We start from the raw sequence: 24,198 nt of genomic DNA, 5'->3' as shown, positions 1-24,198 counted from the left end.
GCTTTTTTTCAATCATATAATCAAACAGACCCTAAATGGGGAGAATGAAGGAAAAGAGAAAAGACATAAATACAAATATTTGCAAAGTGTTAGCACTAGCTATGGGGAAAATACTTAGCAGAAAAAGGAAAGGGAATTATAGTTAAATTTCAGGAAGATCTTTTGTTATGTGGCATGTGCAAATTCTCTGATGCTTAAATGCCTCATTGCTTGAAATGATGTAAAAAAGCTAGAAAGGACCAAAGAGCAGAATATGTGTTACAAGGAGTAATCCTGCATGATCCAGAAACTGGATCGAATAGGGTACCCCTATTTCTAGCATATTTTTTTCTTGAATGTGTTTCACCTCTTTTGAGAAAAAAGCTGGCTCTGCAAAAAGAATCTCCTGTCCTTCTTGCCTCTAATATTTTTTCCTTTATGGTTGGAAAATTTATCTAAAAGCATCTTTTAAAAAAGCCTCTCCTTCAGACACAGAACTGCAGTATCTGAACTGCTATGCTTTGGGATTTTAACTTCTTTAATGATAATAGGAAACATCCTAATCCTATCCATCCTATTGTCTAAGCAATTCTACTGACTAGGCAGAGCAAAATTAGTATCAGTAGCATTTACATTGTTCTATAAATGGCCTGTGTGAAATCTCATAACAAATCCACAGTGTAGTCGGAACTCATCTGTTGTTTGCACTTCCTACTCTGCAGATGAGACAGTCTCAAAAGGCCGGGTAGGCTGAAGACTGGTTGGACAACTCTATAAGTGAAGTCTCAAGACTCTTGTCATTCTAGCTGTCTAAATTACTTAAACAGGACTCAGAGGGATTTAAAGGGGAGAAACGACATGACAAACAATTATATTCTAACACACTATTTATAACAATGCCCTTTCAGATTATTGTTCCACTCAGACTGACACATTACTGTAATCCCAGGGATGAATCAAGGGACTTAGAGTTAGATCGTGCACAGCTTGTAGGCATAAAAAAAATACGAATAAAGAACTGACATTCAGGAAATATAGAGCGACTCAAGGATAAATTCTGCTGGGATGAGCTTAATTTATCAATGTCAATAACAACGGTGAACACATCGCAAGAATACATGCATATTAATTGAAAATAACTCAGATTAAATCACTGCAGTTTGACATTTTGAGATAGGCACTTTATCTTTTCAAGAAAGAGAGCACTATAAAATCTTTAATCTGAAAACACATCTTAATTGCATGTTATCACCTCCTAATTGCTTCTATATTATATTAAACATTTTGCTAATTACTAGCCTGATCATGGTGTAAATAGCTTGAGGCTAGAGCTCATAACCAGCTGAAGACAACTGGGCACAATGAGGGCCACAAAGAAGTTTATCACTTCGGTGTATTATCACGGACTTCCATCATTATCAGTGTCTATCACTCTTTATCTCTGCTTCCCTTGTGAGATAAAGAAGAGAGGCAATAATGTAGATCAGAGGTTGGGTTGCGTTTCAGTTAATCCATCTATTTCTAGCTCTAGATTTCTAATATTCCCTGGGGACAAAAGTTGTCTGCCTACTGCTGTCACTAATCTACTGCTTGAAGACTGAGGCCAGAATGCTATTTGCTCTACCACAACGCTGGGTAATGGAGGTGCTCCTGGACAGCTGGAGGTGCACTCTGTATCCGAAACTAAAGGACATGGATGAAATGTGTTGCTGTGAGCAATCTACCCACTTAGTTTCAGACCCCAAGTAATACACACACAATATGTAGGGAGCATTTGAGGCAGCAGTTTGTGAATTCATCAGAAAAGAAAATTATTTATGAATAGGCAATACAAATGCTCATACAGAAACGCCAGGTGACCTAACAGCGCAGGCGTTCATTTAGACGGTAACTAATAATTTAGGTACAGTAATCATTTAGACAATTACTATCACCTGAAATGAACAGACCAAAACATTATTTATAGGGTTTTTAGAAAGGAAAACAATTTTATCCAATGTCACATTCAGGGACGAAGTGACTTTGTGGGTTCCAAACTGCAAGGTAAAACCGAGCTTTATAAAACATGACTTGTATTTCTCAAAGAAAACCCATTTAGTAGGAGCAAATCATTTGGCCAGTACACATGTAGAGCAGCTTTTCTCACTGTCCTCTTGGCAGAACATAAGTTTAGTCAGTGCAAGGAGGAGGTAGCAATATATGCTCTATGAGTTTTGCTCTTTCTATTCAAAATTAGACTTTCATTACAACTACTTCATCTGGGCTTGTCATAAGATGTGAGGAGACCAAATTTGTCTCCGTTAATGAAAGCTTACTTATTTGTACTCCTTTGCATTGTCACAGCAGCAAAGGATCATGGCTGGAGGTTTAATTTCTATTTAGAGGAAAAAACACTCAACCCCTTCTACCAAGTAAGAAGTTTACGAGTCAGGCAGAAAGAAAACAGATTGCAAATGAGGGAATACAATGTACAGATGAATTTAGGCCTGAGTCATGAGATGCAAAAGCCGAGTAGCCTTGGCTCTAGATTGTTTTTTTAGCTGAAGACCATGTTTAATGAAATTGTACAAAAATTAATTAATCAAACAGAAAGTAACACCCAACCTTTTAGCTGAACAAATCCTCCTCCTTCCTGTGCAAGGATTTGGGATAAGAGACCCTTTCTCCAGCGAGACGAGAGGTTTGATACCTACTTGCCAGGGAGCGAGGTTTGCCCTTTCCCTTCCAGAGTCCCTCTCACAATCCTGGACACGGTATCTTGTGGTATCTTGTCCATAGTGAAGGGCTGTATGACTCTCTCTTTACCTCAGTTTCTGTCTTCCAAAGATTTGAATCCGCTTCCTCTCAGGGTCATCCTAAAGTAAGTTCGAGAAGCGCAGCTAAGCAAGAAGGGTTAACGCGGGCGCCCTGCATTATCCGTAGGCCACTCGTGCTTGTTGCCCCTGCCTTGGGCGCGACCCACCTCGCGGTGCCAGTTGCCCCTCTCGCCCGTGGCCGAGGCGACTCTTTGCCGTCCCACCCGGGATCGCTCCTCCGTGGCGGCGTGCTTCCTTCTGCGACCTGCTGGCTTCAGCGTGACAGTGACAGGAACCTCCGTCTCCGAAACGCTTTGTGTCAAAGCTTCAGAAACTGGGCTTCTTGTCAAAATTTTTCTGCTGCTAGCACGCCCGGGAATGAAATACAGCACAGCTAGCCTAAAGGAAGCAATGATGCACAGCTGTTTTATTGCCTCGCACAGGTAAGACGTTTTAAGGGAATATCTTCTGTCTTTTAATGAGCCCATAGCAGAAGGCCTCGGATTTATCTCAGCTGCCAGAATCCTCTCACTCTTTCGGGTTCTTATTATCTTTCTCTTTTTCCTTCTCTCTTTGTTTCCAGACTGTGCCTGCTTAAAGCTTCCCAGCCCCTTTCTTCAGCTCCTAAGCAGCCTCTCCAGGTCCCGGGGTTCTCCCCCAGAATTCCTTGATTTGCCTCCCTCACTTCCTCTTCAGGCTACTGGAAACCTGCGCTGTATTCTCACACTCCTTCGTACCCAAGGGGAGGAGAGGGAGAGGTTTCTCAGCAGAATAAATATTCTGCCACGGCAGGTTGGTGCAGGGACAGAACCACTATCCGGTGGTAAGGGATTTTTAGGAATATCTAATACTTAAACACAGGGATGCGTTCAACTTAAGGAAAGTCTGTATCATGGCGCACACAACTTTGCCAAGGGCTCATTTCTGTGGGTGTATTTTAAACCCATGCTACAGATGAGTTTTATGATATGTGCTTGTTTGTGTTTTCTCCTCTCTATTCACATATATTATCATAACAGCCACTAATTCTTGATATAAATGATGCTAAGCAGTAATGTATGGTCCATTAACTCGATTTTTAAAAGTATCTAAAATTTACGCAGTGATTTAAATAATAATATAAATTATATTAAGTATGTGCAGCAGCAGAGGGTATGGCCTCCTAAACAGAATGAATTTCTCCTTAGAGAACACTGATTAGTTCATTTTTCCTAATGAATCTTTCCTTACAGTCAGAAGTTCCTTTTTTTTCCTTCACTTTCTTACTTATGTGTGTATGTGTGTATATATATTTACACATATATATAAATTCCATTTACATAGTTGATAGCTAGATTAAGTAATATCATATTTTACCTTCAGAGAGGGCACAGCACTTCTCAAGGAGGCAGCTGAGATTTTTTTAGAGAGGGGAAACTGAGGCCAGTGCAACACAGCTGAGGCACCCAGCAACCCACCCCTGAGTTGCAGTCCAGCGCTCAGTCTGTGAGCCTACCTGCTCCACACGTGTGATCCATTTGCTAAAATAAATCTGCAGAAAAGTACTGTTGCTTCTGCTGCTCCTCAGTGGAATTTACCGTGGAGGCCAATGCGCAGGTGTAACTCATGGAGACTGAGCTAGCTGTGATTGCTCCTGCTCTGTCAAAAAGGTGCAGCAGACGGCTTTCCACCGCCAGCCTTGACTCCCCAGTCATCCTGGGGGATAACCTGTCCTGCTCCTTTTCGAGCGTCTAGCAACACCTCTCTGCTTCTGCACTCCCCTCTCTCCGCGTATTCGCACTGCTCTTCCCCGGTGCCGGGGTGAAGGCGAGAGAAGCCCCTCTGCTCCCTCACACGTACTTTATGTGCTCCTAGAAGACAGGCTGCCATCTGGCCTAATGAGCTTCGAAACAAACTGCCCTTAAGATAACTCTCCTTTACTTGCAGCGACATTCCTTTGGAGGTTGTTTACTAGCACCCTGGTCATTTAGGCTGCAGTCTAAGATGCATCATGGTTGCTGGGTTTTTCCTCTAGAAACATCCAATGTAGGTAGGCGCTTTCCAGTAAGTGGACATTAATTCATCCTAAATTACAGTGGGATTCCCATGAAATTACATATTACGTCCACATGAATACTGAAAGAAATCATTATGATTAATGGTATAATTTATATGTGCATGTTGATGAAAGAATCATAATCTAAAGTAAATTAGTAGACATTTACGTACCAATAATTTTGTTGTGCTGTAAGGTCCAAACGAAGACCAAGTGATGTTGTATTGACAACCAGTTCAAATTAGCATATCTTAAAGGGATAGCATAACAGTACCAAATAAACAATTTCTAGTGCATATTAAATGTATGTCACCTTTTTTCCTCCATATTTATGGCATTACTAGGAGTAAGGTTTTATCCCATTCATCTTCACATATCTGCCAAAGAGTCAGTGCAGATGAGATAGTTGAATATATTTAAACGTCAAATAACTGACCCTTAAGAGGGGAAGGTAAATGAATTGATCCGCTCTGGCCACGTGTTACTGAGTGCGTGAATGCCACGTGGCTGCATGCGGGGAAGAGGAGTTCATGCCTTTCAGCACAACGGTGCAGCTCTCCCCGACGCTGCAGGGCCCCAGCTCAGGGCCTGGGGCAGCGCGATAGCACCCTGTGCGCACCCTGGCTACCCTCGGTGCTGCCCACTGCTCGACTGCCCCGGAGCCGGGCCCTGGCGAGGCGCAAAAGCGCAGGCAATTTAAGCTGAGGGCAGAGTGACCCTTTTCTAAACTCTGTGCTGCAGAGACCAGGTACCACTGTCACACAGTCACCTCGTGGGTTTCAAGTACCAGCTGATGGTAAATACCGTGAAGTAAATTTCATTACTTAATATTTTAAAGAGATGGTAGTGAATTCTTCCACCTTATTCACTAAGAGAAATGTTTATAAAATGAGTCTCTGTATAATGTAGTATAACTGATCCTAACTATGAAATTCTTATGGGAAATAGGAAGCGGAATGTAGGTTGACTCTATTTCAATGTCTTTCTAAAAGAAGAAGAAAAAATTGCTGACCTAGCAAGATTTGCGATAATTGTTTCCTAGAGCACTATTAGTATTTTATCATTTTCAAATATTTGTAAAAGAAACAGCATAAATTAGTCAAACATATTCTTATGTTTTGTAGTAAGTTACTTTATTAATCCATAGCAAATCAAATAAGACTCCTGGCCCAAGGACTTTATAGACTAAACAATTAGCAATTGTTAGACTTAGCAATTTCCTTGAAGAAAATATCCCCTGAGCTATGTGTCTGAGACTGTGGTGATGTGAGCCAACAGCAGTACTACTACTGTACCTCAGTAATTTAAACAAGATCCAGTATGTTTTCCCCTTGCATCTTCCCTTTTAAATTAGACATTTTAACTTTTTGCTGCTGGGAACATATTTTCTCTGTAGCATAAAGTTGAATACTAGTGGCAGTGTTTTAAATTTTATACAGTCTTGGATATATTGGTTGGTAACAAAGCCCGTTGGAGGATTAACTCTCTTTTAAAGGGAATCCAATGTCAAAATTGCAAAGGAGAAGTTACTGACAGCAACATTACTGATGACAACCAGCCTTTTTCTATGCTTTTTACCTAGTTATTGCTTATGAAACCTGGAGTCACCGCTATACAACATAGAGAATACCTAACTAATTTTCAAAATCCTCTCTTAAAACTTAATTCAAGGGAAAGACCTCTTGATCTTACAAAAGGCATTATTGCCGGAGATTAAACTGCTTGATGCTATGTATTGTTCTAGCTGTAGTCAAGAGGGAATATTAATTGAGATGTTCCATGGATTACAGTGTGTATTCCACAGTGGTTCACATGTTTCCTGGTGGTCTTTCCAACAGGAATAGCACAAATGAGGGGAATAAGACGGATCATTTTGAACCTTAGTTGTTAAGCCATTGTTCTGTTGTGCACAAAAGGTAATGCTTGGTTGATTTGCTTTATTTCTGAGCTGTTCTGATTTTTTTCCTGTGCACCTAATCTCTGCCACTTCCTCTGTGAGTCATCAGCAGCTGGACCCAGAGAAACCACAGGAATTGGCTCCTGGTAAAGAGCTCTAATGGTGCTATTACTCAAGTTCAATTCTCTTTAAGCCTAGTAAAGAAGCGTCATGAGTCATATGGTACAGACAAGAGTTCTTTTGCATTTGCTTCTTTAGGAAAATCAAAACCCATGCCTTGCTTTTTCAAACTGATTACAATGGGTGTCTCCTGTACCTATCTTCCTCTGCCTATCCTTCGCAGGAAGGATGAAATGTAATTTTTCTTTGAATTCCTCACTATACATTAGTTTTTCTTGCACTTACTATTTGTACTGCCTATTAATTTAAATCAAGGTCTTAAAAATAAAACAAAACAAAAATCCACAAGCAAATGTTTAGCTCTTTTCTGCTTGTTTTCATTGTTCAGAAGTGCAATGTGATTCACACCCCTGCTTCAGCTGATTTGATTAGTTGTTGCTGCCATACACCTGCTGCTGTCACGGCAGTAGTCTGTATTTGTGGCATACATTCCTGCTGTCTGACAGAACAGGTGGATATTGTATAGCAGATTGAAAAGAATGGTTTGAATGGTAATTGTTCTGCATCCCCGCTTACATAAATCCAGCAAAAGTTGGGTCCATAAAACGAGCGTCTCATGATTTGCCTGCAGTAACTAGGATGGTCAGATGTCTTATTTTAAATTAAGGCCAAATTTTAAACTGCAGAAGAGAATAACCCAGTCGGCTGAAACTTGCATTAAGATGGTGGGACATTTTTCATAAACTTCTGTTTGTTGCTGATTCTCAGGCTGTTTTATACAAGACAGTTTGAAGACTTCAAAGAGCTCTGGGGGATCTCTTCGACTCTTGGTAGGAGTTCCTTTCCCCTCCTTCAATTAAAACAAGTCATCCTTAACATTTAAAAATGGTCCTTATTAAAAGAATGCCTCCTAGTTATTATCCTCTTAGACTAGCATTATGCCTTCTGATGAAGTCTTGCATGCTGGTTGTTGGAGCTCTACTGAATCGTAACGCAACGCTGCTCAGGGACTGGTAGTCTGGGACTGGGTAGTCGGTAACATGGGGTAGCATAAACGCTAGTTTGTTTTCAGCTCACAGAGCAGACTGAACTATGCATCAGCTGAAAGGTTCATGAAGACCCTCTCAGAAAGTGGAGGGGGACTGCTGACCATACAGATCTTTGAATTTTCTTTAAAACATGAAACGGGGAGACCCTGAAATCCCATGTGCTTCATGAGTCAAAAGTATTTCAAAGAAAAATCAAGGGACAGTGCAAGTAGCATTTAACTGTTAGGAGGAACTGGAGAAGCCAAATACACAAAATACGAAACCTCTTAAAGACAGGTAAAATGAAACTCTCGTCTCTAAATCAGATCCTTTATTTATTAGCACAGTTGTATTTAAATGGATTAAGAGCTCCAACACAGGCATTTCCAAACTGCAATCCACATACCACAAATGGTACGCAAGTGTCTGCAACGTGACATGTAACCCCATGTAGAGCTGGAGGCTGACACTGCTGTCACCACTGCTGCTGATGGTAGTACTTGGCAAGAAAAAGTTTGAAAATCATAGCTCTAACAGATGCACAGTTTTCCCTTTCATGCAAGATATTCATTTTTAGGCAAGTAGTGTGTCTCATCTAAAGTACACACATTATTCCTCTAGTCTGAACAAAACCAAATGTTTTGATGTTTTCATACCCTAAATGCATTCTAAATACCAACTTACCAGCAGTGCCAAGATTTAGAACAGATTACTTCTGCCTAAACAAAGATAGTGCTATTTCTCTTGATGTATTTTTCCAGTTAGCTATTAAATTAGTCGCAAATTGTAAATCACGATTCTGTAAAGAAAAATCCAACAAATATTTGAAGCCAAAATTGTGCACATTTTTAATGTGCTCTTTTTCAATGTGCACATATGAGCTGCTGTGCTATGGAACAATTTATTTTTCTAAAAGGAAAATGGCATAAGTGGATAAAATTTTGAAAAGTTAGCTACACTGTAATCTTGTATTTTGGAAGTGTCCACAAAGTTTTATGGCAACTCTTTCAAATTAAGACTTGATTAAAGTTGATTTGTTTTCATGTACAATCTTTAGAATGATTAAATTGGTACTTGTGTTCAAGTTTTAGCTTTTATCTATACAGCCCTCGTCAGTGTTTTAAAATTGCACTACTGACAGTTTTCCAGATTTCAGGTGCATAAGAGAATAGGATGGAACCAAAGAGCTTTCAGTTTTCATCCAGTTGTAACAGATGTATTTATTTTACAGTAGAAGTTGGTTTCGTATTCTTAAAAATGTTGTAAACAATTTGCAGCTGCTTGATTTTTGATGCCATCATAAATATTCAGGTTAATTTTCCATGATCTACAAATATAAGGTGACCTTAGGCAAAAAATTCAGTCTTGGGTGGTACAGTGCATAAGCCATCACTTTTTCACCTTTCTAAGAATTACAGAGACAGCTGCAAAGTCGGTGCTCAACATCACATGCAGCACATGCTTCTGGCAAATGTTTTTCCATATATTTTAAACAGAATCAACGAAAAACCATAGCACTAAAGCTGTGCTAATGTAGAGTCTGATAACACTCTTTTGGCACAAATGTAATGGCCCTGCAAGAAGTCACTGGGTGTTTAATCGATAGCTCTGAACAGTACTCTTAATTACCACAGTATACATTTGTCAGTGTGCAACAGAACAGTTTTCTAGCCATAAGAATGGAAAGGAAAGGGAATGTCAGCTGGAAAATGGATGGAAGTATAAAGCAAGAAAAGCACAACTGGCAAAGCTAACTATTCTGTTTGCACGCATACTAATTGTTCAGCAAATAAGACTAACAGTTATAACCCAAGTCATACAAAAGATACATTATATTTTATGATACCTTACTATATGATAGGATACTGTATTATCATAACTATGCAACAAATAGGTAAAACATTTTACTTACCCTTAAGCGAAGTTCTCTCTTTTTTTTTCTGCAATTTTCTCCTTCAGCTTTTCCACACACCATCTATAACAGGTATGTTTGTGTTTCAGATTAAATTTTTATATTTTTTAAACTAATAATGGGCTGTATATGGAGACAGTAATTGCATCAGTCCCACAAGCCAGTCAAATAAGCCAGGGATGGGAAGGTAGGGGGTCCTGGCTAATGTGTGAAGATGTTAGAAAAGACTTGAGAAGGTGAAGTAATTCCACTAAGGAAGATGCAGGACTTTGAAGGGGTTGATCTTCAGTGGCATAAATTGCTTAAAGTGATGCTGAATTATACCAGCTTGCTTTAAACGTTTGGGTCATCTGATATGTAATTTAAGCACGGACTATGTGACCCAGATTTCTAATGATACAGCTCAGCAGTAATGACTAAAATGACACATTAGTGACAGAAAAATGAGATTCGGCCCCAAATTCAGAGAAAACATTTTCTACTAAAGAACTACAACACACTTTTTTCCTAGGGTATTCACAAGGTGTAAATAAATTACAGATAATATTTTCATAACTACACACATGATTTAGAAATCCATGACCCATTTTTTAAATTGACTCAGGAGGAAAGTGTTTAAAGAGATTTCAAAGGGAGTGAGGTGCTGAAGCACTGTAGAAAATCCTACTGGCCTCCCATTACATTCAGAATCTGACCATAAATGCTTAGATGTCCCTTTGAAGGTCAGTGAGATCTAATATACTATGCGTCCAAGCTGCTTTCAGAACTGTGAATTAGACTCCTAAACAACATAAGTGCTCTTGAAAATAAGATCTAACCAAATCCTGCAGCAGTGTTGGTTGTAGCAAGGTTATCTGCATGACTTACCTGTAAGGTTTAATAGCTTCAGGAGCCCTTGACAAAAAAAAAGCTTATTCTTCACGTATCAGATGGGAATGTAAACTAAGTACAGTCCTAAAAACAGAGGGAACAATATAATTTGTTATATGTTTTTTACAATTTATTCCCAAATTACCATGTAGTCTGAAAGCAAAGGTAAAAGAAATCAAAATAATTTCAAATAAATCCCATTTACTCAGTGGTGTCAGTGTCATCTGACATGCTCAGAGCTGAGCGGCACAGTGAAAACTGTACCATCAACCAATGCCACAGACCTCATTCACTAATTTCTCCACTTTCGGGTATTAGAAAACATGTAGTCTTTTCAGAGTTTTTCCACTGCTTCCTCAGTGAAAGATGAAAACTGTTTCCCATCCTTTTTTTTAGCTGCTCTGTGAACACACTCAGTAAAAACACATGATGATTGCTCATAATAAACACAACGAAGCTTGAGATATGTGTCAGTACTCAGTTTTCGAAACACCAAACACCTCATAGACGCAAATGCTCCTACATTAATAATGTGTTCACATCTACAGTGTTAGGAATCTTTTCCAAGAGCCTCTTGGAACCTTTGCATACGTAACTATAGGCTAATGTGGCTCCTGTGATTTCAGGTGAAAAAAATCCCTATCAATTTTAATAGAAACATACTGAGAGTAATGCCAAGTACTTTTCTAAAGCATCATCCCAAATAAATAAATGAAGAATAATCTACTAAGAAGAACTGAAACAAGAATATAATTTGGTACATTTCTATATTTTTTTCTGATGTGAAATCTTATAAGGGAAGACAGCAACATGTGTGTTACACACATCCAGCTGAAAACTCATGTTTATAGGATACTTTCCTCTTGTAATGCCCCCAATATGCAAGGTCTAAATTTCCTTTTTCTCCCCTTGACTTTAACACATTTCATCTTATACCTTTGAAATCTAGAGAACTGCAGTACATTAAGCAAACAAATTTGACAAGTAGATAGTCATTTTCCAAACCAACTTTTAAACTGTGGACATGGTAATTTTTTATGACACTGAACACTATCATAGAATGCTCAAAAAAAGTAACTTTTGTTGGTATGAAATTAAGGGAGTACCTCTGCCTAATTTTCCTTGAAAACATTAGTCAGGTCAGCCTCACTTAGTGCTGAGGTTGCTCTAGATGGATATATTATTTGTTAATGCTTGTTTTACCATATGTATGTAACAAGAAATGCTTGGGCAGATATGCATTTAATCTGAAACCATATTTAGGTACCTTTATGATTTTTTTTTTCCTTAAAGCATCTAAAATTTTCTTTCATGAAAGCTACTTCTGGAAAAGGAAAAGCTGCGTACAGAGTGATTTTATTTGAAAATAAAATCACAATTTCAAGCCTGATTTTCAGCAAGTCACATCCTTTTTACATTTCACAGACATGACATGTCATTAGGAAATGGTGCTACTCTTGGTTACGTTGGCATGTCATGTTACAGTACATTAGAAAACATGATGTGCTGACATAATCATGCATGACCATTATCCAAATGACACGTTAAATCCTGGCAGTTAAAAAAGAGGAACATTTGGTTCTTGGTACACATCTTCTGCATATATTGTAATCTGCACATACAAAAGTAAAAGACCGGAAAAACCGAAGGAAACAGTGCAATCATGAAACCAAATTATGCTTTATTCAGCATTCATCCAAATTCACATCTCAGTTCCCCCTTATATTGCACATACAGAGTTTTCAGCATAGACCCTGATTGATCATTTATGCAAAACAAGCCTCAAACAAATTACAAAGAATTAGCTTTGAATACTAGAAGAAAATAGAATCACCTTTTATTACTTCCGTAGTTGTTACAGTTGATCTTTGTATTTTACTCCGTCTTTCGACTTTTGGTGTGTGTTAACATCTGGGACTCATCACACTGTCCGGTATTTCAACAAAGATGATGTCACCAGTGCCAAATACTGACAAACATGGCTACTGCATAAATATGAAGAACTGAAACATCAGACAAATTATGTTTACGATTAGAGACAATATGAGTTGCACTGTGAGTTTTAGTACGTTAAGCATAGACTTTCTTACCAGAGGGAAGACATTGACTGAAAACTGTAAAAGTGGAAATTCTTTTCTTCTCTAAGAGTTTGGAAGAGCTTTTGATCTTCCAGTGTCTGTTACAACCTTGGGGAAAGTTAGGTTAACCCTTTGAACAAACATTCCTACCAGCTTCCAATTCACTTGAACAAAGGAACTTAATTACCAGCTAAATTGAATTCAAACTGCTCTAGAGAACATGAACTGACATAGTTTGGATCTGATGACAAGGAAATGAAAAAGAGTGAAGTTGTTGCTGACATGTACCAAGGGGCCCAACTTTCAGTTCCTATTTTGGAGGCACCAGACAGTGTGATTTTGCTGCACAAAAGGAGTGTTGGTGCATGGTATGCCAAGGGGCAAGTCGTGCGTCTGTGGCACAGAGACCCACGAAATTTGAGTGCCTTCTGCAATGACGCTCGGAGGGCGACGTGGGGCAGAGCAGCCACGAAGAACACCTCCACACAAGTCTATCCTTCCCCACCCTGCGGAGGGAGCTGAGGCAATGGCCGTGGAAAGAACCGCAAATAATGACTCTTCCACAGCTGCGGGTCAAAGGAGGCATTTTCTTACCCTTTTCTTCCTGTGCACCCATCCAGAACCTAGCAGGCCTTTTCAAGAACTGCTTTGTTAAAGATATAATTCAAAGGGGAATTATTCAATTCAGTATTAACTGCTCCCACCAGAAATTCATGGAAGCAGCATGGCTTTACCAGTCTCACAGAGAAGAGACACAGGACACCCCTCTAAAGTCACAGGTTTATCGAGTGGAATGGCAATACAAGCTCTCCTGCAACATATCTCTCCTGCCAATGAATACTTACTTTTACAGGAACTGTGACCAATGGTTCCTCTAATAAGAGTGTAAACAAAAAAATTATTAAAGGAGGCACAGTACCGCCAGGTCCTGCTGTCAGGCCTGAGCCTAGAATTCCAGTCATCCCACCTGGACACAACTGCAATGGGAATTTCTGTGACACGGACACTAATTCACATTAAAGACAGCTTAATCATGTAACCACCAAACAGTTGCTAGCAACATGGGATGTATTTACCAAGATATGCCTCCTATCCAAAAATATAGATAACCTATTATCTAAACCAAGACTCAAGACTTCAATCTCTAGTTAGTTAGTAAAGTATTCAGCAGAGAAAGATGTATTTCAGCTAAAATACAGAAGGAAAAGAGAGGTTATGGATCGCACATAAAATGGCAAATTAACAAACAATTACAACATAACAAACGTGTCAGATAAGGGTTTAAGTCCTTTAATCACACTGTTAATAAAGTCTGAATAGAATTAAATTACCCATCATTTATTACACCAGACAGAGTACAAGTTCAAATATTAAGCTAAAATATGATTAACTCAGCTTTCAGCTGGCTCAGAAAACATTCATCTGCACTTGATATTGGTGAATACTTTCACACCAGCAACTATTACTTTCAGCCCTCGGGTATAACATCTTGCACCCAGAAGTAGCGGGAACACACTGGTATTTTTTCCCACACACAGGAACATTAGCCTTGATACAACTACAATATCTCTTTATGCTTAGCTGTGCCAATATTTTCCTTTTGCTTTCCACCGCATGCCTTAGTGTAAAATCTCTCAGATAAAACTAAAAGGACAAGGAGTTTTATAAAACAGAATAATCCTACTGAACATGCAATCAATTAACTGAAACATGGAGATGGATATTTTTTGAGAGCTCCTTACAGGCTCTAGACAAACACAGTGAGATAACAATGGCAAATTGTTTGGCTTACTAATTGTAACCAAATGTATGCCATTCTATCAAAACATTCTCAGGAGGATGTCAAAGACTCTTTTTTAAGTAAACATCTTGTGTCATCCTTTTACTGAAGTGGAACGAGGGTCTCCAATAAAAATAGTATATATCAAGGACCCTCAAAGAGATTTATATATATATTACTGATCTTTGAAAATGCAGCTTGAGAGGTACATTAATAATTTCATACAGCTGGGCAATAAACATTCCTGCCAAAAGAATTATGTAAAATTACATAAACCCTATTTAAAGAGAATACATTTCAAGGAGACATAAAGTAAAGACTCAGTTACTTCACCTTTTTCTTTTTTTAAGCTGTGTTCTACAGAAAGCATTTTAGTGTGTAAAATCTCTCTCCTTGTAAAATACTCCAAAGAGAAGCCAAAATTCAAACCTGATTTTAATGCATAATACTGAACTGACATATGGTGCAAACTACAGAAAAGTTTAGCAGTGAGAAATAAACAAACCTCAACCAAAATAAAAAGGCTTTTCACATCTGAAGCAATTGATAAAATAGCAATGAACAGCTAAAGGCAGGTACTTTTCCATCGAGGCATACTTTAACCTTTAAATACAATACATATCCAAGGCGAACTAACAAACAGTTAAAGCACTCGATCATTCTTAAAATGTGAATTGCAGTACTGGGCTTTTCTTCTAGGAAAAAGAAACAGTTAAATAACACATTTTTAAAAAGAACCCTTACATTATAACAATGGATCCAATCTTGGGACTTATATTAGTAAAACATTCAGGCATGTTCCTATCCAAATTTTACAATAGAGCACTGTGCTTAAAAAAATAGGCCTACAATTAAGGAAATTAAGGATAAACACAAGTATTTTGCCAGATATGTCCTCAATAATAAATAAATTGACTCTTCAAGTCTGCCCAAGATGCCCAAAGAGAACTTTATTCTATTCTAGTAAATACTAAAATCTGCATTATTTTCAATTGCACAGAATAAATGTGTGAATGGAAAAGAATATGTTGCCAGCAGGTCTGATCAAGGAAGTGCTAAGCACAGGGCTATGGGGGTTTTTAGCTTTATACAATGTTGCAATTGGCAATTGGCTGGGATTCCTGAGAATTGCCACTATAAATACAATATAAGAAAAGACCGCTCCAGCAGAACTTTATTTTCAGAATCATAAGTTCGGTTAGGCTGAAAGGAGCTCCCTTGAACAGACTTTTAATGGAGATTCTTCTAATGAATACGCAAAAAGCTTTCCCTCTAAATTGCTCCAGAGAAACTGCCTTTTATGGGAAGCTTGTACAAGACTTCCAGATCCTGGAAAAAAACGACGAGAAGATCGCTAGTCACCAACTCATTTCTTGTAGTTCTCTATCAGCTCTTGACATCTGAGACCGTAGGCTGCAGAAAGTGCTAAGATTACTGGGAAAACTGAGCCATAAAGACCCGAAACTGTGACCAGCTGGATTACCAGCCTTAGAAAGGCAGGGATGCCATAATATTTGTTCTCTTCACCTTCATTTTCTTTCCTCCTTCCTATGCAGTGAATAGACTGTAAAACCAAAGAACTTCAAAGTTTAAAAACAGATAGGGAACTTTCTTCTGGTCCTTTTATCCTTTAGAAATCTAACTATCTGCAGAAAACAGATGAAAAATCAAAGTGTAACATAAGAGTTGTAGCATAAGAACAACCAGGCTGAGCGAGACCAAAAGTTTCTCAAGCACTTGTGCCTCCAGCAGTGGCCAGTGGCAGAGCTGTAGGGAAGAGCAGAGGAACCGGGCTTGTGTTTCGAGATCCCTCTGCCTGGTTGTAACTTCCTAACCTCCAGCAAACACCATACTAGGGACTCCCTTTGGTAGAGATTGCTATAGGCCAGGACACTCGGTAGCTCTCTCATGGCCTTCTTTTAATGCATGCTAGGCTGTCACTTTTGCCAAAAGATAATATGGGAAAAACAGAGATGATCATCAATGAGAATGAAGAGGAGGAGGAAAATTCTTTAGAAGAAAACAAATCATTGCATTCAACAGTCATTGCACTGTGCTGGCTCAAGTACCAAAACAGAGGAGAAAGGTCCTTAACAACTCTGCAAAAGGAATTTCAAATCCTCACATGCAATTGTCTAGCCACCAAGGACTAAACCCACTAAGGGTCAGATAGGTTTAGTTTCATGATGCCAAAGCATATCTAATTGTAATGCAGTCCAAATCATCATCATGTTACATTCATAGTTGTGCTTTTTGTTTTCTTGTTGTGCTTTTTTTTTAATGTTAGTTTTTTGTATCCAGAAGACTAAAGAGCTGTTGATGTTGCAGAAGCACAGGCAGATGCGATTTCTACAGACAATTGAGAGGAATGTTCAAAGTTTGGCACTAAAACATAATAACAAGGAATTAAATTGTAGTTAAGGCCAAGACTTTCCTAGATGAAAGATAACTAATAGGATTTTTTCACAGATTTCTTTAAAAATTTGTAAAACAAAATCAACAACTAAAGTCAAACAGCCCTATAGCTGCTTTAGCACTAGTTTCATTGGAGCTGTGATAATAGTGATATGACCAAAAGAATGGAATATATAAAGTGGGTAGCTGAAACATCAGTGGTAAGAAAAATATTTTTTGAGATTTCTCATAGCAATATCCAGTAATAAATTTAATAATCTGCTGTCTAAAATGGGCTTTTGGCTCTTTGCAGATTATTTTTCAAGATCTGCTGTTTATTATTACTTCTTACAGCCCTGATGTTTCCTTTCAGACTTTCCATGCAGATCAGAGCTATGTAAGACTCAGAGGTACTAGGCAAACACTGCTGTTAATTCTGATCTAAGTGTTTTTGCACCCTGAGATTTCACTATGCACTTCAGGTTTGTAACCAGCAGCAAAACTCAAAGCAAAATTTAATCAGAACACCTAAAATTACAGATGTTTTTGAAAAAAAAAATCTTGTGAAACAGCAAGCTACTTCTGCTCTATTTAAACAATGAATTGGGAGTAATTCAATTTCACACTGTTTTCAGCAGATTTTTATTGCTGACATAGGAAACTTGTGTGTAAACATAAAATCCATGTAAAATTTCATAGGAAATTCAAATCTTTACTATATTATACAGAATTGGATAGATTTTCTAAAAATGTCTACAGAAAACAACTGTTTATAGACACACAGATACATACACACATAGACACTCATCCATCCCTACTTCCTAGTGGCTCTGAACTTTTAGTTTGACAGTTCCACGATCACATAGGACTTGGTAATTCTCAGCAATGCCAGAATTTATAGCCTTCTGATTTTACATTTCTACAATTCAAGTACGTATGGCCATTTTAGCCATAAAAAAGGAGTAGTTACTGTTACTATCACATTGTTGTTTCTGTCATCTAAGCTGAGCAGGACACATGGAAAAAGGTATATTAAAACATATATATATATTTGTTGGTAGGGGGTTATAGTAATAAATAATATATAGATTTATATAAACATGTATATACTCTATAGATTAGAAGGGAACCTGCGATATGTAAATACATGCATGTGCGTGCACAAACACACTCACACATCCACTCATCAGTGAAACACAGACATACTACAAGTACGACTTGCAGCCACTGAGACTTGATACCAGAATTTAGCATCTTTTAAGAGGGAGTTAAGAGCAGTTTCTGCACCAGCTGGAATAAATACTTTATATGAAGTTGTTCTGAGCTCCTCCATGACCATGAGCATTCAGGGCCTTCATCTCAAACTTTATGGGTGGCACATCGACCTCTCGGTGTCCGCAAGCTCCCACCAAGGCCTTGTGTCTCCAAACTTTCCTTAGCTAAAGTAAGGCATATGATGCAACAGCTGTAATATTACTGGAAGCAGACAGCAGAATTATCTAACCTGACATGGGAAGATACTGCAGTATGATTTTTTTTTACATAACTTTTTCAATAAAACGATTCAAGCTCCAGTCTGGAAATTCAGACCAAAGACTTGGGAACTACCATGTGTAAAAGTGGAAAGTTTTGGCAAGGGGAACTGGTTGGTCCAGAAGAAACTGTACTTTCATGATATATTAATAGAAATCCAACTGTCATAAGAAATTACACCTTTTCTTAGGTGTAATTCTTCCATGCCTCCACATTATAATAATGGTTATGTTAGAATTGCTCAAGTAGATAGCAAGCATTCCAAAATTATTCATTAAGACAAATGATCACATTCTTCTGCCTGTATTCATTCTAATTCCAATCCTTACTATTTAGGTTATTCCACTGACTTCATCACAACTAATCAGAGTCAGTTATCAGCCAGGAAGACTGAAAATGGCGGAATCAGGCCCAACACAAATATAGCCTACAGGAAATAGATGTTTAACAGTTGTTCTTAGCATATCCTCCTCCTCTTTGCCAAAGTTTGGCAGCTCTCTTTCAGTGTATTTCTCTATATTTTATATGAATGAGATAAAGAATTTTCTGGCTTACAGTCTGGAATCTCCTCACTGGATCTTGGAAAGAGCTAATACATTGATCAGTGAATGTCTTCCAGTTTTGGTTTGTGTCATTAAAACTGTCTGCTATAATGAATCAGCTTGTGGGTTCATTTTTTGTTTTATCTGAACAACAAACTATATTTTGACTTCAAGTTTTCAGACTATATGTCAAGTTCAGAGTTCATTTTCTCCCTTCCTTTCCTGTCCTCCCCTCCTCCACTGCTATATTTTGTTGTCCTTCTCAAAAGAGATTTTCTCCTTTCATTTGTTATTTCCCCTTTTATGTGCAGCCCTTCATTCATGCTGAAGTTTAGAATGTAGTCTTCTCTTTATATTGAAATTAAAATGCAATTGAATAAATTAAACAGGAATGGAAATGCCTTAACAATGTCTTCAGATGTGTTTTTCTTTATTAAGGAGAAAAAATGTTAATAAGACTCCTAGCCAGAAACTATACTGTGCTGCCACTGTGAGCAAGTCAAGCCTCTCTCCTTGATCTGCTAGGCTGTGTGTGCGATTGACTGGTACAACTGCCTTTTGCTCCCTGGTATATTTTGGAACAGATAAAACATCTCACTTATCCTATATGGCTGTATTGGAGTCACCTCCCAAGAAATGAAGGAGTGGCATCTCGGGGGCAGGTTTCTTCAGGAATGTAATGGGTTACCCAGCGCAGTTTTAAGTGGCCACTCTCTCTTAATAAACCAATCACATGTTACATATGGGATTCTGGATCTATTTTGCAGAGACTTCAGAAATGGCAAAGAGAAATGGTTTCAGCAGGAGATAATGGGCTTTATGACTTTTCCCAAATTATTCCCCTTTTTAGTAGCCATCATCTTGTCGGGTGACATCTGGAATGATTAGAAGATGATATTTTAGACTGACAACTGAGCTGTCATTCACACTGTCAGTCAGCAAACATCCAGGTTGCCCAGGGTTACGAAGCTAGTTTATGCCTTTGTCCTGTAGTATTTAGTGCTGCTGATTCTTTACCTTGATTTCAGATGAAGCGGTTCTGACAGCTAGTGCCAGAGGCAGGCAGAGAGCTCATGTTGATGGTGGAAATCCCGTGGTGCCTTTGTGTGCGATGGTTTTAGTGCTTCTGTGGTAGCCCATCATCAAGGATACAAACCCAGAGTTTTAGGGTGGGTCTAGTAACTTCACCTGCTCTTAAAAAATAGAATGACAATATTTATCCATGCCTTAGGAACTCATTAGTTTTTTCAGGACTCCTCATCTGAAGGGCAGCTTTCTTATACCTGCCAGTCGTCAGCAGAAGTTTTATCTAAAAAAGACCATATGCCTTTCCCTCTGCAAAAAACCCATCCTAGCTCAAAGCAGCAACTTAAGGCCCCAAGGACTAGGGCCACTGTGCTTTCCATCAGCATGCAGGAGCACCCTCCCCCCATTATCAGCAAGAGTTAATGATGTGCTCCACAGCAGCAACTTCTTGTTGCTCAACCATCAGCCACTTGATGCACAGTCCAAATTCTTTCCCACTCACTGTCTCTTTGTACATCCCTGATCAAGGACAAGTTTTCCTGCTTTTAAATGTTTCTGTTTGGGAACCCAGCTTTCAGCACCAAAAGCCTGATTTTCAAAGGGAAAAAGCAGGTCTCAGAAACACCAAAGCAGTGTTGCGAGCACATACCAGCTCTGATATTCAAGACCTAGAGTACTAAAATCAGGAACTCAAGAACAGAAGCCCTGAAGATAGCTTCCCGGTGGGGATACGGCCTTTCTTTCTCTTTGCCTCAATGTATTCTTCTGTTAACACATGAATAATACCATTTCTCGCAGACATATTCATAGAATGGAATATCACTAAAATAATTTATAACTAATAAGCTAGGTGATAAATTATGATAGGGAATAACTAACATCCAGTTTGTTATCACTGATCAGGTAAGTAACTTGCTACTATTTTGGTTCCAGATAGGTAACAGTGCAAGCTCTGTTAGTGCACTGCATTTCACAGATTGGTTTAAAACTCACAACACGTGTCTGTGACATCTGCCTTCTGCAAGCAGGCTTGCCGCCTTGCCCTCAGAAAACATAAAATGAAAGAGTGTGCTCAAAGCACATTTGCTTAAAAAAATCAATAAAAATGCCTTAAAACACTAGCAGAAGTTGCATAGCCTTAAGGCAAGGAACTCCTTCAGTAATGTTTCTATCTAATGTTTCTGAAGCATGCAAAAAAGTAATAAAATTTTATAAACAAGTTGGAGAAAAAGGATGACTATTTTTACCTACTGTATGCATTTGAGAGCACAATGCGCCTACACAGGCTGCATTCTGGCTCCTATGTACCTCCTTCCTCGTGCTCTACCAAAAGACGCTTACAAATTACAGCAACAGAGAAGCTGAAACTGGAAGGGGAGAAACATGCAGATGTGCGGACACAGTGCTAAAACAAAAGGAGAAAAAGCTGTTTGGAGCATGCTTTGGTAGCATTGCTCTGGAGCTCAAACAAACACCCTTCTAAAGAGCAACAGGAAAGCCAATAAATCACTATAATTTATTTATACTAACTTTTTTAATAGTCCACTGAGATTCTTTTCGAGTAGTATCTCACAAAACCGGTTGTTAAATATAAATTAAAACTATTCAAGGGGTAATATTTGCAAAGCACTTTTGCATCCGCAGATGAATGCTGCTGTATAATATGAACGTTGACATATTTGACAAGGCAACAGAGTTAAGTGTGATACAGAGTCAGACTAAAGATTTTTTTCTTGTCTGAAAAGCTCTTGTTTTGTTACTAATATTAGAGCTACAGAGGCCTATTTGACAAAAAGCACCTCCTAATTTGAGAGCTGTAGCTCTTAAGCTCCATAGTAGCAGCTATTTACCTGGTTGGCTCACTCTTCACAAAATGTGCCCATTAAGCTCAGGGTATGAAGCCAAAAAAAATAACAGCCTCTCTACTGAGCATGACTGAACAAGCAACTGTGCTGGTATGTGTTTGATAAGAGACAGCAGAGGAAAAGGAGATAAACCTTGGGGTGTAAGACAGGAGTTTACATATTCCATTTAGAACAATAGGAAAAGCTATTACTGACTTCTTTGGGAATAACTCATAGTAGCACAAATTCTCTCTGGTTGCAGGTGTTTGGAGGATTTTCCCCAAGGGAAGCTTTATGATATATATATGTACACACATATACAACACCAGTATATGTCAAGGGGATTTATGCACGCATTCTCAACGGAGAGTAAATTTTAGCCCTTTTCTTGTTCATTGACACTACACAAACATTTTCCCAGCTTGGCAGGGCTAAATTAAATTGGGCAACATTCTGTGTGTGTTTGATGTCTGCTAAATGAAGTGAGCTTCCAATTCGTCATATTTACTCAAGCTCACTCAACTCTAGTAAAAATTAAAATGTTCCAGTTAATTTAACGAGATAATTTAGCGCTCTCAAATCTTTCTTGCTCAACATTTGTTGCTGTTTGGAAGTGGGGGGTTTGTGCTGCCATGTAATTCTTTGGACAGCTCTGAGGACTTAATAGTTAACAGTAGACATTTTAGGCCTTGATCTGACACTGTATTTAATCTCAAATAAGTCTCTGAGCTGACACTTGAGAGGGGAGATCTAGGATCAGGCCCTTTGGCTTCATTATTTAAAGAAAAGGAATCACACAAAAAATCCACAGAATAATTGGGTAAAGATCTGGGGTGACTCAGGTAGCAGTTCTGGTAAGAAATGAAAAACTGCCATGTTGAGTAACTTGGATACAAATAGAAAATAGGGAGGGGTTCTGGGATGCCTAATAATCAACATATCCACACACAAGGCTCTTCATGCTTGCTCTTTGACAAAACATATCTGTCTGGAGAGATGAGTATTTGCCATGATCTTGCAACTCTGTCTTATATCAATCCAGTCAAAGAAGCCAAAACACATGATCAAGTCCACTGAAATTAATATCTAACAAAATGGATCAGGAGTGAGAATTTAGGATTGATCATGCCTGAAACAGAGATTTACTCACAGGAGCTTGTAATATTGTCTCTCTGCAACCTGGCAACATTTGATGTCATCTGTGGGCTTGAGCATTAAAAAATCAAAAAAGGCTTAATATCTACAAAGTTCATAAATCCCCCCCATTACAGTACAAGAGGGCAGGTCGCATAGCCGACAGCGATGGACCTCAGAAGTGGAACAGCTGCTACACAATACATCCACAAAAATCAAATCTACTAGATTTCAGGCTATACCAAAATACCTACCTGTTCTCCCTTTTGTTTGCGACTACTCAGAGAATTGGGGGGGTTACTTCTACTGGCTGGTCGTACCAAGTTGCTTCATGGATACCAAACGTCCCAAAGGCCTTTGCAAAGATTAGTAGGGAGTGACGGGATGGAGCAGCGGACTGTGTGCAGCCTTTCTTCCCCAACAGCACAGCACCTCCCAGCACCCCAAAGGCGGCAGGCTGCCTACGACCCGGGCCACCTCCCCCTGCGCAGAAGCCGGAAGACCAGGGCTGCTACAAACACAAAGGGCTCAGGTGTGAGATGCTACTTACAGCTTCCTCGCGCTTGAAAATAAACTTAGCTCTACTTCCCCTCATAGAATACATAGGAAGCCAAGAGAAATTAGCCTCCTGACCTAGTTGGATGCCTAAAGCTAAGCAGAACTAGTCTAAGTCCCACATACAGGTGCCTTACACATTCTGCTTTTAGTCTTTTGCAGTTTCCTGTGAGACAGTGGAAGGCAGAGTCACATTTTGATAAGAATTCATTAAGCATCCTAGCAGCCTGGCAATACTCAGTATACCCTGAAGAACCTGCAGACAGGTGAACTGCAGAAAGCTAGTACACAAACGCGGAGCAATTTAGACAAAATGGTGCTGGGGACTAGAATAAAATTACAGCTATGTGCCGCTCTTGCCGTAGAATCAAAAGCAATGCAGAGTGCACCTGGTTTTGTTATACAAACCTTGGCATAGGTTTGTCAAAAGGCTTGCAAACCTGCCGAAAACCTAGGAGCAGCTTAGGATTTTAAAACAAGAACATGAGCTGCTAAATGCCTTCAACCACCAAGGACAACTATGGTTCACCCTTGGAGAGACCTAAGCTTGATGGGTGAACCATGATAACAAGTATATTTTAATGTGACAGATAAATCTATTTTATTCAGTGCTTTATTTTATTTTTTTCTCTTGTGAACCTTAAAGTGTTTTCAGTTAAGATACATTCAGGAAGAT

This window comes from Apteryx mantelli, chromosome 9 (assembly GCF_036417845.1).
Source record: "Apteryx mantelli isolate bAptMan1 chromosome 9, bAptMan1.hap1, whole genome shotgun sequence".
In the NCBI taxonomy this organism is placed as follows: domain Eukaryota; kingdom Metazoa; phylum Chordata; class Aves; order Apterygiformes; family Apterygidae; genus Apteryx; species Apteryx mantelli.
The sequence above is the reverse complement of the archived record's forward strand: the minus strand, read 5'-3'. Positions refer to the sequence as shown.